At 34.2% G+C, this 18,326-nt stretch overlaps 1 pseudogene; it reads right to left on the reverse strand.

The window, feature by feature from the left end:
- Nucleotides 1-7,143: 7,143 nt before the first annotated feature.
- Nucleotides 7,144-12,844, reverse strand: LOC133824393 (alpha,alpha-trehalose-phosphate synthase [UDP-forming] 1-like; annotated as a pseudogene).
- Between the last annotated feature and the right edge of the window lie 5,482 nt (nucleotides 12,845-18,326).

Raw genomic sequence — 18,326 nt, forward strand, 5'->3', positions numbered from 1 at the left:
GTGTTTGATAAAGCTTAAGAATAGCAAAGCTTTTTCCCAACCCAAAGTGTTTATCACTCCTATGGTCTCACTAGCACCTTGGAGTCAGATCACAGCGGAAGAGTAAGTGGAAGGGCTGGGTTCTAAGTCCTATTTATAGTGGTAAGGAGTGAAACTAACCCCATTTTGATTTGAATAAAATAATGTTTTTAATTGGAGATAATTGAATATTCGTCAATCAGAGGCTGAAGACTCGGTCAAAACTATCAGAGGTAGGTCTAAGGATTCAAAGTGGGTTTTTAAAATTAAAATAATAATAATAATAATTAGGGTGATATATTGCCCCTATGTGGCGATATATCAGCTCTACCCTAATCCCGAGCCTCCATTCGTACGATCGTGCAACATCAACGTGTTTTCCGTATTCTTCGTCAGCGATATATCGGCTCCACTGCTGCAATATATTGGCATACGTGAATATTTTAAACACGTGATTGCACTTTTTCATCTTAATTATGGTTGGATAACTACTTTGACAGAGTCAAACTACGACCCTAACAGTTTCTGGTGAAGACTAAGTCTTATATTCCCTTATTTTATCATTAAAATAATAATTCCTTAATAATCATGCTTATGACAAGTGTCATATTCCTATTGGCTCCATCTAAACCTTAGGTTAAAATAAGAAATATATTTAGGAGCAGCAATATTAATCAAACCTTACGTTATAATTAATATTCTTAAACTATAGGTTAAACTTATAAAATTCATAACTATTACTAGGAGTTTCCAACTAAGTCCCGGTTTGAACCAAAATCCACGAAATTTAAAATACTACAACTACTACTATCTAGCTAACTACGTAAAATTTTAGGACGCTACAGTGGTATAGGATTTCGCAGTCATAATCCTTCACTAGCTCTAACCACGTACGCTGCCTCATGTTGAGCTCCTTCTGAGTGAAGAAGTACTTTAAGCTTTTGTGGTCCGTATAAATCTCACACCATTCTCCATAAAGATAATGGTGCTAGATTTTTAACGCAAATACCACTGCTGCCAACTCCATATCGTGAGTTGGATAGGGTTGCTCGTACTCCTTCAGCCACCTTGAGGCGTAGGCTATCACCTTGTCATTCTGCATCAGCATGCAACCCAATCCTTGATTCGACGCATCACAGCAGACTATAAACTTGTCGTTGGGTGTTGATACATAGAGTACTGGTGCTGAGCACAGCTTATCCTTAAGCAACTGGAAGCTCTCTTCACACTTATCAATCCAGTTGAACCTTTGTTGTTTCCGGGTCAGGTTGGCGAGCGGAGTGGCTATCTTAGAAAAGCCCTCTACAAACCGTCGATAATAACATGCTAATCCCAGAAAACTTCTTACCTCTGATGCGTTCCTTGGTCTTGGCCAATCCTTCATAGCCTCTACCTTAGATGGGTCTACTGCAACTCCGTCCTTGGATACAATGTGCCCGAGGAATGCTACTTGCGTAAGCCAAAATTCACACTTCTTGAACTTGGCGTAAAGTTGATGCTCCTTTAGTCGTAATAAGATCAACCTTAAATGTTCATCATGCTCGAATTCGTTCTTCGAGTATACCAAGATGTCGTTGATGAACACTACGACAAATTTATCCAAGTAATCCTTAAAGAACATATTCATTAAATCCATAAACGCGGTTGGAGCGTTGGTAAGACTGAAAGACATAACTAAAATCTTGTATTGCCAATAATGAGTTCTAAAGGCTGTCTTGGGAATATCCTCTCCTCGCACCTTGAGCTGATGATACCCGGACCGTAAATCAATCTTTGAGAACACGGTTGCTCCTCAGAGTTGATCAAACAAGTCGTCAATCCGGGGTAGTGGGCACTTATTCTTAACCGTTACCTTATTCAGCTCGCGGTAATCTATGCACATCTGCATGCTTCCATCCTTTTTCTTCACAAATAGCACTGATGTTCCCCATGGCGAATGGCTTGGTCTGATGAAACCCAAATCTAGGAGTTCTTGTAGATGTTTCTTTTACTCCTTGAGTTCTGTAGGTGCCATCTGGTATGGTACCTTGGAGATAGGCTCGGTGCCCAGTACTAATTCGATCGTGAAGTCAATTTCCCGAGTCGGCGGCAACCCTGGTAAGTCATCGGGAAATACTTATGAGAATTCTCTTACAATGCGGACTTCTCCAACCATAAGTGGTGTTTCCTTTACCACATGTGTGATGCTGGCTAAGAATGTTTGACATCCTTTTTCTATCACCCTTTGAGCTTTGAGAGATGATATTAGCGATCTGTGTAGTCCTGAAACTTGTCCCATGAAGCACAGTCTCTGGCCATCAGGAGTCTCAAACGTCACTTTCTTGCATTTGCAGTCGATGTTTGCGCCATGCCTTGCTAGCCATTCCATTCCTAGTATCACGTCAAAGTCTTTGATCTACGTTCTCAATCTTGATCAGTACACCTCGTACTATCCGTGATGATAGAACTACTTTGCCCGAAGGCAACTCTGTTACAAACCTAGTTTTAAATCTTTCAAAAGGTTTGTCTAGTTTTTCTATCATTCCTAACGAGATATACGAATGAGTGGCTCCCGAATCAAATAATACAGAACATAAATTATTGAGGATAGAAACCTGACCTATAACCACTATATTGCTAGCATTAGCTTCTCCTTGGGTTAAGGCAAATACCCTGGCAGGAACCATCTTGTCTTCCTTTTTCCCTTCTGGCTTAAGCTGGGGACAATCTCTCTTCTGGTGTCATTTCTGACCACAGTTGTAGCATCCCTTGGTGTTTTCCCGACATTCACCAGGTTGTTTCTTCTAGCACTTATCACATTGCGGGTATTCTACATAACCTGGCCTATTACTTCCATTATTCGTTCGTGCCCTTTTATCCTTATCAGACTGCTTATTGTCAGGATGCCTTCTTTTATGACCGTTATTGTTGTTGCTGGACTGATTGCTATTATTGTCATGGTTGTTGTTCCAATCATTCTGAGGTTGACTTGACTGTTTAGGCTCAGGCTTACTGGCCTCCTCTTCACTAACATTAAGCTGAAGCCTTTCTACTTCTATTGCCGTCTCTAGAACATCAGCATAGGTATTATTTCTTGGGTTGGCTAGCTTAACCCCTAGTTCAATCTTTGGTCGAAGTCCTCTAACGAACTCGGTCACCCTCAGAATGTCAGTTGGAACAATTTCCAGTGCAAACTTGGCTAATCGGTCGAACTGCCGAGCATATTCTGCCACTAATAAACTCCCTTGTTTCAGACCAGCGAACTCCTCGACTCTTGAAGCGATGACTGCCAAATTGTAGTACTTTTTGTGGAACAGCTCCACAAATCTGGTCCAAGTCATGGTGGTGACATCGTGAGTCTGTTGAACTAAGTCCCACCATATTCTGGCATCTTTCTTAAGCAGAGACGAAACACAGGATATGCGGTCTGCGTTGCCGAGATTCATGTGCGTTAGGATTGGCTCCATATTTCTGAGCCATTCTTCCGCCTTGAAGGGGTCTGTAGTCCCTTCAAAGTTTGGAGTATGTTGCTTACAAAACCGCTCATAAACTGGCTCCATGTGCTGAGTTGGGTATGACGCATAGTTCACCATTGGCCATCCCCATATGGACCAACTTGATGGGGTGTTGGGGCCATCTGCTGAGGCTGTGATTGCAGTGGAGGTGGAGGCTGAGTCTGAGGCTGAGCCTCTTGTCGCTGTTGCAACAGTAATTCCTCAACTTGCTGTTGTAGTCTGGAAATTTCTGCAGAGTTGTCAACCGACAGCGGCGGTGGCGCATTTTGGTTGGCAGTAGCACGCACTCCCCTTCTGCAAACTGGAGGGGCTTCATTGTTCTCAGGAGCAACGTTGGAGACATTATCATTGTTGCGAGCAAACCTTCGAAGCGACATCTTCAGCAGAGTTCTAATAGTTGAGAAAAACATGTTAGAACTTTACCCTAATAGGCTCTAAGGAAAAAACTTAATCTAAACAAACATAACTCGGACCTATTAATTATGATTTCTTATGAAAATTATATAAGCCTTCTTTATCATTAGAGTGGGTTTCTAAACTTAGAAAAATAAGCCATCTTTATTATTTTCTAAGTCTGTTTCTAATCATCCTATATGGCTTAATTCTCAGGCTCAAAACTCATCGTTGTTCCAAAGTTAACCATATTGAGGGAGGGCTGGGATCTGTAAAATCGTTCCCACTACTATGGCCACCTAACTCTCAATATAGAGAACCCGGTTCATTGATTTGTATCCACCCTCACCGAACTTAATCATTATTCATTAAATTTATTATTTATTATGATTGCAAAAGAAAATAAAACTCATACATGTCATCAAAATACATTGATATTAATTTGGAAAAAAGTCTTTCACTATTTACAATCACAAATGCAAATAAATAAAATAAATCAAGGAAACTAATCTATTAAAAATCGAGATCTTCTACATCTGATCCTTCATCTAACATATCATCGTCTATTTCTTCATAGTCATCATTATCTTGAGCCTCAAAATGCCATCGAGGAAGATTCGTAAAAATTCTATGTTTTTGCTCATTTGTAAATTGGAATTCCATTTTAGAAGTGAACCTAAGTATGAGAAAATAATATCTCATAGCTATCGGTAACTCATCTTCATCATCTATCGTCTCCCATATATCTTCTAAAGCTGCAATCACAGTTGGATAAACTTTAAAAAGTCTAATCACTAAAACATATTGCTCCGTTGATCTCATCATAATCTGCTTAGTTTCATGGAGGTGATGTATCTCCCTATGGAATAAAAGTAGTCTTCAAGTGATTCTTTCTAGTGCTCCTACGATGTTTTTTTGGTTCTCTAATCCTTTTTAAGGCCTTAATGGCTCGGATATCCTCATAAGTTAATGCTCTGTTCATTCTTAATTGAAAACATAAAGGCTAAAATCGTTATCTATATATATATAAACATAATAGCTATAACATAAACACTTACTTGGCGGTTAGATTAGCCATCGGTAACTCATCTTCATCATCTATCATCTCCCATATATCTTCTAAAGCTGTAATCACAGTTGGATATACTTTAAAAAGTCTAATCACTAAAACATATTGCTCCGTTGATCTCATCATAATCTGCTTAGTTTCATGGAGGTGATGTATCTCCCTATGGAATAAAAGTAGTCTTCGAGTGATTCTTTCTAGTGCTCCTATGATGTTTTTTGGTTCTCTAATCCTTTTTAAGGCCTTAATGGCTCGGATATCGTCATAAGTTAATGCTCCGTTCATTCTTAATTGAAAACATAAAGGCTAAAATCGTTATCTATATATATAAACATAATAACTATAACATAAACACTTACTTGGAGCTTGAGCATGTGTATCAAGGAGAACTTCATGCGAATGAACTGTTTTCTCTGTTACCAACTGTAATGATCCAACTAATTCTAAGACTTTGGACCATTAAAACTACTATACATAGACACTATTCTTAAGAAAACATACATATGCAACATTCATAACTTTATTAAAAACTCTAAGGTAAATGTTGAATTTCATAAATTCGGGGTATGGGATCCCATTGTTTTAAAAATAAAACATAACTTTAACTTAATTAAAATTTGTTACAAAACCAAGTGCGGAAAATACATAGAAAAATAATTAAAAAGACTGAAAATAACTTCGTCCTCGAATAGTTCACGCAGTCCACCGAATCCATTCTTCCTCAATACGCAACCCCAAGCTGCCATGAATCCTTCCGCCGCCATAACTATTTTCCTGCATACATAAAAATAAAGGAATGAGCCTAATGCCCAGCAAGGAAAATCTACTAAAAACATAAAACATACACATAAACTATATCATAAACATATACTACAAACATATGTCATATACTACTACAATGGCCATTATACTACTTGGGGCTTGTTAGCTAAATAAGTCACACTACAAGAAAAAATGCTTTTAATAACACCAACAATGTGTTATCAAAACATACAATAACACTTTTTGATGTGTTAAGACCGACTATGTTATCGTAGGTCAGGGTACTTTACATAACACTTTATCATTGCTATACAGATGTGTTATTATAATGTCAACGATAACACACTTTCTTTGTTATTTTAATAAATCGATAAGTGTTCAATTATATTATTTATAGTCGATTATATAACACATTTCAATACTTATAAATTTGTGTTATACTACACTTTAGTATAACACATTTTTTGTGTTATATAATGAAGTTTGCATAACAAAATTCCTTACTTATAAAAAGTGTTATTGTAATAGATATTATAACACATTTTTCGTATTATTTTAATATTTTGATAAGTTTAAATTCTCATTTATATAACACTAATTTATTCTATTATATTTTTATTTTTTATTTATATAATTAAAATTAACTTTCTAATATATACTAGCATCATCAAATGAACTTGATTTTCAAATAACAAAAAGTAAAAACATTCAACATTGTATGAACAATCCACAAATTAGTTTAAAACATTGAAACTGTCATCAAGGACAAAATGTTCTTTAAGTATTCAAGTAGTCTTAAATATTCAACGTATTCTACTACTTTCAGCACAAAATATTCTATAGCTGCCCAACACAAATCCTTCAAAATTAAGTATCCTTTTCTATTTCGCTTGTCACATCTGCAAAAATAAACAAATAAATATTTTATTTTTATTATCTAGCATCACAAATTACTTCAAGAAAAATGCTATGGAAATTATTCCCAAGAGAGGACACCAAATACAAAATAATGAATTCACAACTACACCAAAGCAAACAAAGAAACCAAACACTAAATTATAAGACATTGGTTCTTTTTTTAGTATGAAATCATGTGGTCATGTATATGTGTGAGAGAGAAAGAGAGGAAGGAAATGATAGAGAAGTTAAGATCCAATGGCCTAGAATCTAGATGACACTCATATTATATGTGTGCAAGGCAAATATGTGATTAGGCTTACTAAAAAAGAAGCAGTAAAGAGCATAAATGGTTGTGCCAATTCATTAGTCTGAAATAGTTTGAGAGATTAAATAAAGAGCATGACCATGTATTTAGACTAAGTCCAACAAGCCATAAGAAACTCATAAAAGAGAAACACAAATAGAACACCACAATAAACTAAGCTACAAAAATCAGCAGCAGAGTGTGCTTTATGATCGAGCCACTACCAAGACTCCTCTCTTTGAATCTTGGCATGCTACAAGCTCATAACTGACAAGATTCATACCATCCCTTAAAGATGTGACTAGTGCTACATCTGAAAAACATAAATGGGTATTTAGATGCAAATGAGGCTGCTTGAAGACATTTCATGCGAACTTGAAATTTTTTTCCCACTTAATCTGGGATTCTGTCACTACCTTAAAACGGGGTTGCTTATAATTCACAAATTTCAGTTATAGTAGCACTCTGTCTTTCATTCTCAGAGTTTCTTAGCAACAATATTCAGAGATATTTTTTATATCGAAAGAAACAGATAGCTAATATGATGTAAAAGATGACTTTTAAGATAGCTTTTTGAAACCCCAAAGGAAGTAGGGAAAGAGAGGGGGGCAGGTAAGTTTACAATAAGGAAACAAGAGAAAAAGGTATGCGCAGAAATAAATTAAGGAAGAAAATTGGAATTCATCATTGGGGAGTAAAAATAATCCAAGAGTAGATTAAAAAGGAGAACAAAAAATTGTACCTGTGACAGCATATAGAGCACATAAAGCATGGAAATCAAGAGAGCGATCCTGTAAAGAAAGAAAGATAGGACCAGAAAGAGTACACAGTCATTACTCCTTAGGAACTAGAAAGTTACATCTAACATGTGAGAAATAATCATAGCAAAATTGGAGTGTATAAATATCATATGAATGAAAATACATATAGCATATTAGCTTTTATGTTTAGATATTTAGTTGACTTACTGGCATGAGAAACTGAGGTTCAATTCAAGAAAAAAACAAAGATGGAGCACAATGATGTGACCTGCTCATCAAGATACCACATAGATGGGTCACTGATGTGATATGCACTAAGCTTAACACTCTCAAGGTCCTATTTTAATCGTACCAGGTAAGCCTATACCATTTGAAATATAGAACCATTGTGTCTAAAAGAGTAATTGCTTAATCTAACAATGATAAGATACGGTTCAGTATACACAACTGTCAACAACACTTAAAACATTTGTCCAAATACCAAATAGCCCAAAAAGAATATAGTGAGATATAAATTGTCCATTCATATAGTAATTACTAACTAAGATGGCCATAAACAAACCAAATGATGTATTGGAACAACTGTCAATGTTCTAAATCTACCATTAATTCGTCCAACAATTTTATGGACTTGGCTTGTGAGTTTTTGGTCTGTGAAAATGAAATATAAAACAGTGTATTAATTGAATTTTAGCAACAAAGCAAACAAAATGCACTTAGAATTGAAGTGTACTTCCTCAAACAAGGTAAGTTGTTTAACTCTGAAAAAAAAAATATATCTTAACCATTGTTGATTGAGTAAATTATTTTAAAACAATGACAGTAATAAGATGGAGAGACAAAATAGAACACTATTCTACATCAACCCCAAGCTACAATCAGAAGTAACCTAGAACTCAAAACATAAAGCTTATAGCTCAAATTCAGACATAGAAACACATTAATCTACTAAAGGATCTAGCACAAGGAATTCAACTTAAATTTAGACATTCCAATGAGTTTTTCTCTCCTTACTAAAGAAGAAGAATTCCTAAAATGCAACAGACGCTAGTCCTTCTGCCAGGGCTTAAATTAATCAAGGAAACAAAAAGAAATCATGAAACATAAAGAATAAAACTATTTTGCAAATCAGGCAAACACAAGAAGAAGCAATGCAAATTTAGAGAGAAGTATACACTCTGGAACATCTGTTCTAGTTGGCACAGCAATTTGCAACAAAACTACTTTGTCACGCCAATCAGGGTTTTCCTCGAGGAATTTTTCGAAGGCCAATATCTTCTGAGGAATCCCTTTGATCATATCAAGGCGATCTACACCTGACATCACCTGTAATGCCATATATTTCACATAAGAAATAGTTAATATATAAAACATAAGATATATCATTAAATATACAAATTAGAGAGGAAAAAAATATTAATCTACTAAAATTAGAATTACAAACACCTCTCTACCCATGCAATAAGCAGTAGCAATAGCATAAATAGAAATGTGTCACTAGGAAGGTAAGGACTAAGAATAGCTTTATAGTAAAAGAACCAAACATGAATATCCAAGATGAATACTCTGAAACAAATCATAAGTTTCCATAACGTGTGGGCTGAATAAACTAGACAGTGATAACTTGCACATGTTACTATCATAAACAAGGTCTCAAAGCATATCAAGCGACCAGCTATCCTAAAACTTCATGTCATTGGAAACTAGACAGTGAGATAAATTATGCTTAAGAATTAATACATGTTCCCATTATGTTGTGGAAGTTGAGTGTATGCATGGCATACTTTTATTCTAAAAATATATTATTTACCTTCCGCCCAGCAAATCTTTCTTTAAGTTCTCTGATGTGTTCCTGGACTTGAGGAAGCTCCAGTGCACGTATAAAGCGATCTGAATCTATACCGACGGGACACTGAAAATTTTAGCACTGGAGTCAAAATGAGTAACAAGTTAGCATACTGAAGTTTACTCATATAATATGTCTTCAACTTTAAATTAAATGGGCATGTAATTTCAACTTACTGCAGCCACTCGAGTAAGCCTTCCTTGATCCTCAACTCCCTCGGGAGTACCCTCCAATCCAAGAATGCGAGTACAAGCACTAACGAAATGACGTGCATAATCATATGTATGAAAACTGGAAAAATGACGATTAATACATAAATTACATGTTCAAAAATTCATATAGTCCAAACACTTGAAATGAAGAAAGTAATATAGAGTCAAATTACCAAATAACATTATATTTAATCAAACTACTACTTAAACCAACATCATTCAAATAGAAGATGTTGAGTGGAAAATAATAACACTTTATAAATAATGAAGGGCAACACAAGATGTTTAGGTTAGAGCACTCATGACAAAAGAACTCTCTAAGGCACTTTTACAACTGACACACCTACTATTTTCCAATTGCCCTCTAAGCACACACCACTCTTCTATTAGGCTACAATGAAGAAATCTAAAACTTTCTAGAATTTTCCAAGTCATTAACTAGTTTATACTATTCTCTAAATAATTCTATAATAATCTATATCATAGTCTAATTAATTCTAGGTTTCTCCTAGAACATTCTAGAATACTTTTAACAGAAGAACATCATAATAAGTGAAGCACGTTTGCATATGCTGAACAAACTACCTATTTTTTCTACTCCAGCTGACTTTAAAAGACTGGTTCTTGACAACTTTAAACAAAAGTCATATATAATATTCACAAGTGCTGCCGATTACTCAACATACCCGACTAAATCTGCAGCAAGAACTGAGCACAACAGCTCTGATCGAGATGGCAATGTCCTGTGAATTTCAGATGCAGGAAAAGGAGTATGTAGAAACCAACCAACTTTCATTGATTTTTTTAAATCTTTCAAGCATTTTGGAAGATACATAAGATGGTAATCGTGGCACCAAACAACATCACCCTCTTCACAATGCTTGATAACCACATCAACAAACATTTCATTAGCCTTTTTATATGAAGCAAACTGAGACTGGAAACCCCTGGTGGTAGCAAGCCGATTTTCTTGTGGAAGTCCAAGGTAATGAAAAAGTGGCCACAAAATGTTGTTGCAGTAGCCATTATAATATTGATGAACAATCTCTTCATCAAGAAATACTGGAATACATCTCTGTGAGGAAGAAATAGAAAAGCATCAACATAATTGATTTTCACATAATTTAACTAAAAAAACATATTTACTCAATAAGAGGGAAAAAAATCAACCCAATAAGCAAAAGCAGTAATATTAAATGGTCTGAATGACTCTATGTCAAGAGTCGACAATTAAACTTTTCGACTAGAGACTTAGTAAGTGCATTCTGTCCAACTGTATCGGGCACATTTACACCAGCCCAACTGATCCACCTTGCCTCAAACTCCTTCAGGCCTTTAAATCAACCATACAATACAAGTGAATAACAAGTTTACAAAGAAAAAAACCAAATAAGGTAAAAAAAAAAGTAACAAAAAACTATTAATACGGGGAACTATTTTGTTAGACACGCAATAATATCATCAAGTAACACAATCTTAATATAAATATAAATAGACCAAACAATCTTAAAAAATGAAGAGTAGGAATTTCATACCCAGAAGAGCACTGACTAAACCCCAGAACTAATCTCTAAGTGCCATACATCTTCACCTTTCCTTATAGTAGAGACTGGTAATCTGTTAGCAACTACCAATAACTGTTGCCTAGCAGGCTTTTTATCTGGCTTTTCACATCGCTCATAATTGTTAGTCATTGCAGTATCACCATCAGGGCACTGTCCAACAGTGGCAACTTTCGAATTATCATCTTCTGTTAAGCAGACATCATTCTCAATATACTGAGCCCCCTATTATTATTGTTATTATTCTCAGTAGTTACATCGTTTGATTGAGAAGTCCTGCTGTTTTTCCTAATCTTCCTATCATTCACTAGCCGTCCAACTCGACCGGTCGACAAGGTTTGGTCACTCTCATACTTATTCCCTGGAATGCGCTCTCTATGCAACTGAACCTTGTGTGCCAAAATTTATAAGCACAAATGCTTCTCAAGACAACTGCCTCTCCTACATTATATTTTTGGAATAGTGAGTCTTCAAGGGCCAGTAAACAAGACAAAGCTTTGAAAATTAATTAAAAAAAAACATAAATACTGCTGTAGAATTACTCTAATAAAAGTGTTAAGCAATGAGATAGGCAAAAGGGTAAGTGAAAAACACAGTTACGTCATTGAATCAATTATTTGAGTCCATAAATTTGAAGGAAAAAAACCCAATTAATAAGAGAAAAAAGTAGGTTATTAACTAGTGAAGAAAAGGATCCACTACTACCCAGAAAGAAAGAAAAAATGAATGAAAGGTACATCGAGCAAGTCCCCACCATAGGTACATATATCACATCATTCAGACAAAACAGCAAACACATTGCATGGGTGGAAAACATGTTGGAACTACAATTCAGTGATATTGAGAAAGCAATTATCGTGATATATCTTAAGATGCCAAAGCCAACTTCAGAAACTTGAGAAACAAAATAAGAAGAAAATCTTCAAAAACCCAATTCCAGAAACACTCAAAAGAGCAATTACCAATTTCTTGATACAAGAGCCAAATTTCAATTGTCAAGCTTCTTTTGCAGATGAGATTCAACTATAATCTATATCCCACCCACTACTACTACTACTACTAGGTATGAACTAGAGAGAAGAAGAGATAAGAAGGGATAATGAGAAAGAGAGAAAAGGGAAATCTCCAGAATGTGAATGGCAAGGAGTTAATGAAGTGAGAGAAAAAGAAAGCGAAAAATCGAATCCTCGTGTAAGCTTTATAGGGTATAGACAACTTTAAATCCATGCATGTAACACCAAACACTGGGTTGAAAACAGAAAGAAAAAAAAATGTTTTACCGAATAAGAAAACAAAATGAAAACTTGTTATTGCCCAAAATCAGTATGAGGTTAGACAAGGTGATAAAAAAAATAAAAAAAAATAGGTGAGAAAAAATCTTACCCATTCGTCAACCTTCAGTCCTCGTCTGTCCCCGACCTTGCACAAGACACAGTCGACCACCTCCTGCACCGATCTAGCCCTCACCACCAAAGCACCGTCTGCATCCCATCATCATCAACCTTTAGTCCCTGCCTACGTCCCATAGTCGTCAAGCCTTAGTCCACGCCTGAGGGACAATCGGAGTAGCTCTTGCGGCAGAGCAGAAGAGGAATCAGAGAAAATTGGTGCGGAGGAGCTTTCAGAGCCTTTGCCTTTTACATTTGCTAAAAAAAAATGCTTTTACATATGCCATTTTTTTTTGTTTCCCTCCCTTTTAATTTTACCCAGCCATTTTTTTCCCTACATTTAACTTTACCGCTTTCTAACTTTACCTATTATAATACTTTTCCAATTAGCTTATAATTATGTATTATAGAAAGAGGTATTTGGTGTAGTGTCATATGCCCAATAGATTTTTGGGGCTTGCTAGCTAAGCAATTCATATGCCCATAAATTATTGCGGCTTGTTAGCTATACAAGTCATATGCTCAAGTCTATAACCATACATAATATAACATTACATAGCATAACATAATTTAACATATAAACATACCATATAAACATATAAAATTCTATCCTATTTTCCTTAACAATACCAGAATATGAGAGCAAAGACGGGATTTGGAACACAACTAAAAACCACCAATGAGAAGTTGAGTATTTCTAAAAGAAGGAGATGAAAAAGAAATGAATCTAACCCACTGAGAAGAAGAGCTTTCCGAAAGGAAACTTTAAGTTCAAAGAACTTTAAATACCTGACAAAGATAATGAAAAACAATGAGTTAGGACTTGAGTAAAGAAAACTATAAGAAACTAATAAAACATACATAAATGAACTAGGAATAGGAATACCTTTGAATGCCCTAGAACCGAACTACACCTTGATATCGAAAAACACACCATTAACCTTACTTCCCAAGTGTTTTTAAAGCTTAAAATGATAAAGCTTATAACCCAACCCAAGTGTTTATCACTCTAAAGTAAACCTAGCAACTTGAAGGCTCTGAACACAGCTTGAAGAATGAGAGAAATGGCTGGGTACTAGGTCATATTTATAGAGTTTCAAGGAGTGTAAAGATCTTCTTTTAGCTTGAATAAAAATAATGAATATTACTTGAAAAACATTTCAATATTCGTTCAGTAGAGGCTTAAGACTCGGTCAAAAGGTTCAGAGGCTTGCTAAGAGGTTGAGTGTTGAATTGAGCTCGGTTTCAAAAATATTTGAAATATTTTCCCTAGAGCCAATATATCGCCCATAGTAGGCGATATATTGCCTGGGCTTATATCCCGAGGCTCGTCGATGCGTTTGTGCGAAGTTACGTGTTTTTCGTATTCCCCGTGTGGCGATATATCGCCCCTATAGCTGCGATATATCGACACACGCTGAAATATTATACACATAATTGCACTTTTTCAGCTTAATTTGAATTGGGTAAACAGCTTTGACTGAGTCATAAAACGATTTCAAAGCTACTGGCAGGTTCTGGGGTATTCAAATATTTCTCTTATAAAACTATTCATAAAAAATGCTTAATTTCTCAATAAACATGCACCTGACAAGTGTCATGATGTTATTGGTTCTATCTAAACCTTATAGTATAATGAATAACATCTTTATAATCAACTATATTAATCAAACCTTATGTTATAATTACTATTCTTAAACTATAGGTTAAACTTATAAAATCTATAAGTGTTGCTACGAGTGTTCAATTAAGTCCCGGCTTGAACCAAAATCCACAGTAATAAATATACTATAACTACTACTAGCTATTACTATATCTAACTAGCTAAGTAAAGTTTTGGGACTCTACAGCACCACAGATTAATTTCAGTCAAGCTTATATGGCTGGCTCAGATGGAAAATGTTAGAGATGACATTGCTGGACAAATGTGGCTTAGTTATAACAACAATGTTTAGTTATTTAAAAAAATGCAAATTTAATTTAGAAAAAAAAAATCAAAATTAATGACAATGCAATATTGTTATGAATTTAATCAATGCACTATTATTAAATTTTAATTTATCAATATAATTAAATTTTACTTAATTAAATATATTGATAAATCAAAATTTAATATTATACAACTTATGTATATAAAATATATAAAATTAAAATAATATTCAGATTCAGCTGAACCAATAACGTATTCAGTTTCTGTTATATTTTTAAATTTTATACCAATGACAGATTCAGTTTTTTGAAAGTCAAAAACAGTTTACTGACATTGAACCAATCACATTTTCAGAAACATGTTTTTAGTCACTAAATTCATATTTTCATTTCGGAATCCCACTATTCAAAAATACAGTTTTCTAATCGCGAACCAATCAGACCCTATATCAAACGACAAGTTTATAAATATAATTAATTCTCATCAGTCATATTGATAACTCTAGGAATTAGAGTTATTTCAATGCTTTTTTAAACTTATATTTTTATCAAGAAAATAGGGGTTTTGAGTTTTTTGTAGTGTCTTTATTTTAATTTTGTCAAATACTAAAAATAATAAGATAATATGAAATATTAGTATAATGCTGGAAAAATATATCCTAAATTGTGGAATTTTATCTTGGCAGGTGGTTGATAGAGTTTTAAATATTTTGAAAGAAATTGAAGCTTGAAATGGATTCAGGAGGATGGAATGTTGCGGCATTGCAGCATCATCGCGTTCTACCAACTAGCTGTTTGGAAGGCCCACGTGGGAAACTTAAATTTTGTCTTATCCAACTCAGTTTCTTGGACTCACTTTAAGTTGGGCTGAATATTAATTAGAAGGCTATTAGGCCATTAATTACCTTTGGGTTCATTAGCTTACAAAGAGAAGGGAAAGAAAGAAAGTGAGAAAGTGAAAGGAGGACCACATGGGGAATTTTTTGGAGAAAGGAAATGACCTAACTTATCATCATGATCAATTGCCCATTTTTTGAGATACATGTACAGTAGCAATTATAGAGGAAAAGTGGAGAATGAAGAAAACGAAAAAGAAAAAAAAAAAGAAGAAAGAGAAGGATTCAAGAGAGAAAGACCTTTTTGAGAACATCTTTTTGGCTTGATTCTCTTACCCTTCTCCTTAATATTTTATTTTCTTTTTGTTGTATTCTCTAAACTATGACTTATTTTTTTAATGGGTGTTTTTGAGATATTGATTATGAGCTAAACTTTTCATTGCTAGGATAATTAATGAATTCTATTATGTAATTTTGATACTTATTATTGATGCTAAATGATAATATGGTTTTATTCATTCAAGTATTTTTCATGTTTAATGCATGATATTTCTTGATCACCTATAGTGAGTAATTGAATTAATTGTGGCATTAATGGACATACAACTAGAATGGTGCAAGAATAAGTTCTTTGAATTTAATTTGTGTTGGTAGACATATATTAATGTCTTCCATAATCTTTGTGGAATTGGTGCTTGAAAAATATTCTTGAAGTTAGATTGGCGTAGACATATGTTAGTTTAATTAGAGAATTGATATCATAGTGACTTCGACGGAAGCCTATGAACTAAATTGGAATTGTAGATTAATTACTCCCAGTTTGCCACAACATTACTCAAACATTAACATCAAATTTACATTTTAGGAGGAATTAATTATTCTAGCTCATCATCATTGTCGTGCTCTCTCGTTTATTTGTTTATTTTATTTACTTTCTTGTGTAGTTTTTAGGTTAGTCAAAATTTTATTACTTGTTTTGTTCCAATTTGTTAAGTGTTGATTTTATACAATTTATTGCTAACGCAATCCCTGTGGAGACGTTACCCACCTATCACTGTATTACTTGTTTGCTGACTGTGTACACTTGCACAATTTTATTTGTTTAAATTTACGCAACAAGTTTTTGGCGCCGTTGCCGGGGATTGATTTAGTGAATTTTTTTTCGTTAAAATCAATTGTTTCCAATTTGGTTTCTTATTTTTCATTTGTTTATTTTTGTTTTTCCTTATTCTATTTTACGCTTTTGTTTGTTTGGTCTTTTTGCGAGATACTTGAGATGTCTCATCAGCAAGTCCTCATTAGCTTTGTTAAACATGACTTGGAGCCTTTCCATAGAGCATGGTGGAGATACAAAAATTTGTTCAAGAGGTTCCCTTACTATGGTTTCTCTAGAGAGTGTTTACTTGAAGTCTTTCTCAATGGGTTGCATACCACCACAAGAGAATGGGTAGAAAGAGGAGATAGTACCACCAATTTCTACCAAATATCCATTAATGAAGCCTATTGGATGTTGGAAGAAATGGCGGAATATGATGAGTGGTATTGTTTGAATTCTCCAATAACCAACCAAGTTTGGGAGAATAATTTGTGCCATATGGAGCCAACTTTTGAATATTGCACTCAAGAACCATGGGGGGTGACATTGGAGGATTTTCAAGACTTTATCATAGAAGAACCTCAACAAGTGGATCAATAAAATTGGTTGGAGGCATTAATGATGGAGTTTATGGCTAAAAATGATGCCTTCATTCAAAGCCAAGGTACATCCTGATAGGAAAAACTTATACAAGATCTTTATTTATTTTCATGTAGATCTAATATTAAACAAATTAATATAAGATAACCTAGAACATGTTTCTAAAATTTAATTCAAAGAGAAATAATGATAAGAATACTTACATTATACGCAGGGGAATGAATGAGTCATTCCTTCAATTTCTCTAACCATTGTTTCCTTTCTGGCGCAGAGTATTACCAAGAAACTGAACTGATCTTCAATTTTTTTCTGTCTTCCAAAGTATCATTTGAAACATCTAGACTATAGTGGGCAATTCTTAACACATGAGATAGATACAGAGAGAATAAGAGAAAAGAACAATAAGGCTTAGAAAAGGACTTATGTTTAGAGAGAATCTAAAACCTATTAGAAAACCAGTGTTTCAGAACTCTGAACTTATGATTTCAACTCTCACTTAACATTCCTTTTATAGACTCATTTAGGTCATTTATTTAATTAAAAAATCAATAAAATAATATTTAATTTACAACCCTAGGTCGAAATTATCATAGGCTTTAGGCCTGTGAAACTTCCCATTGATTATAAGCCCGTTGGACTTAAAATCAAGGTCTGTATTTTTTTATCATGATTTAATTAATTGAATAATTATTTAAATCATTTATCAAATTAATTATTTATAATTTGAACATTGATTTAAACTTATTTATTAATTTAGATACCAATTTCTCTTAATTAATAAATCTGCCATAGAATCTCTTTTCCTCTCAAAATTACATAACTCTGTGAAACTATCCAAAATTGACCTAGTCAACTTTGATAATTCTAATTGATAATTAAATCAATTAATTGAGACTATCTAGATGATTTTATCCAAGGTACAGTGGGGACCATGGGCCTAGGAAATCAAGCTCCAATAAGTTATAATAAATTTAACAAATAAATTTACTGATTTATTAATTCCTCGTGACTCCACTAAAGACTTGGAATTGCACTCTTGAATTCATAGAATGCTCTATAAAAATATAGATACACTATTAATTATCCATTTTTACGACCACAATTATCAGTCAATCCTCTATAGACGATCTACAATGTGATGAGACTAAAATACCGTTTT

The sequence above is a fragment of the Humulus lupulus genome, chromosome 3 (assembly GCF_963169125.1).
Source record: "Humulus lupulus chromosome 3, drHumLupu1.1, whole genome shotgun sequence".
NCBI classification, from domain to species: Eukaryota; Viridiplantae; Streptophyta; class Magnoliopsida; order Rosales; family Cannabaceae; genus Humulus; species Humulus lupulus.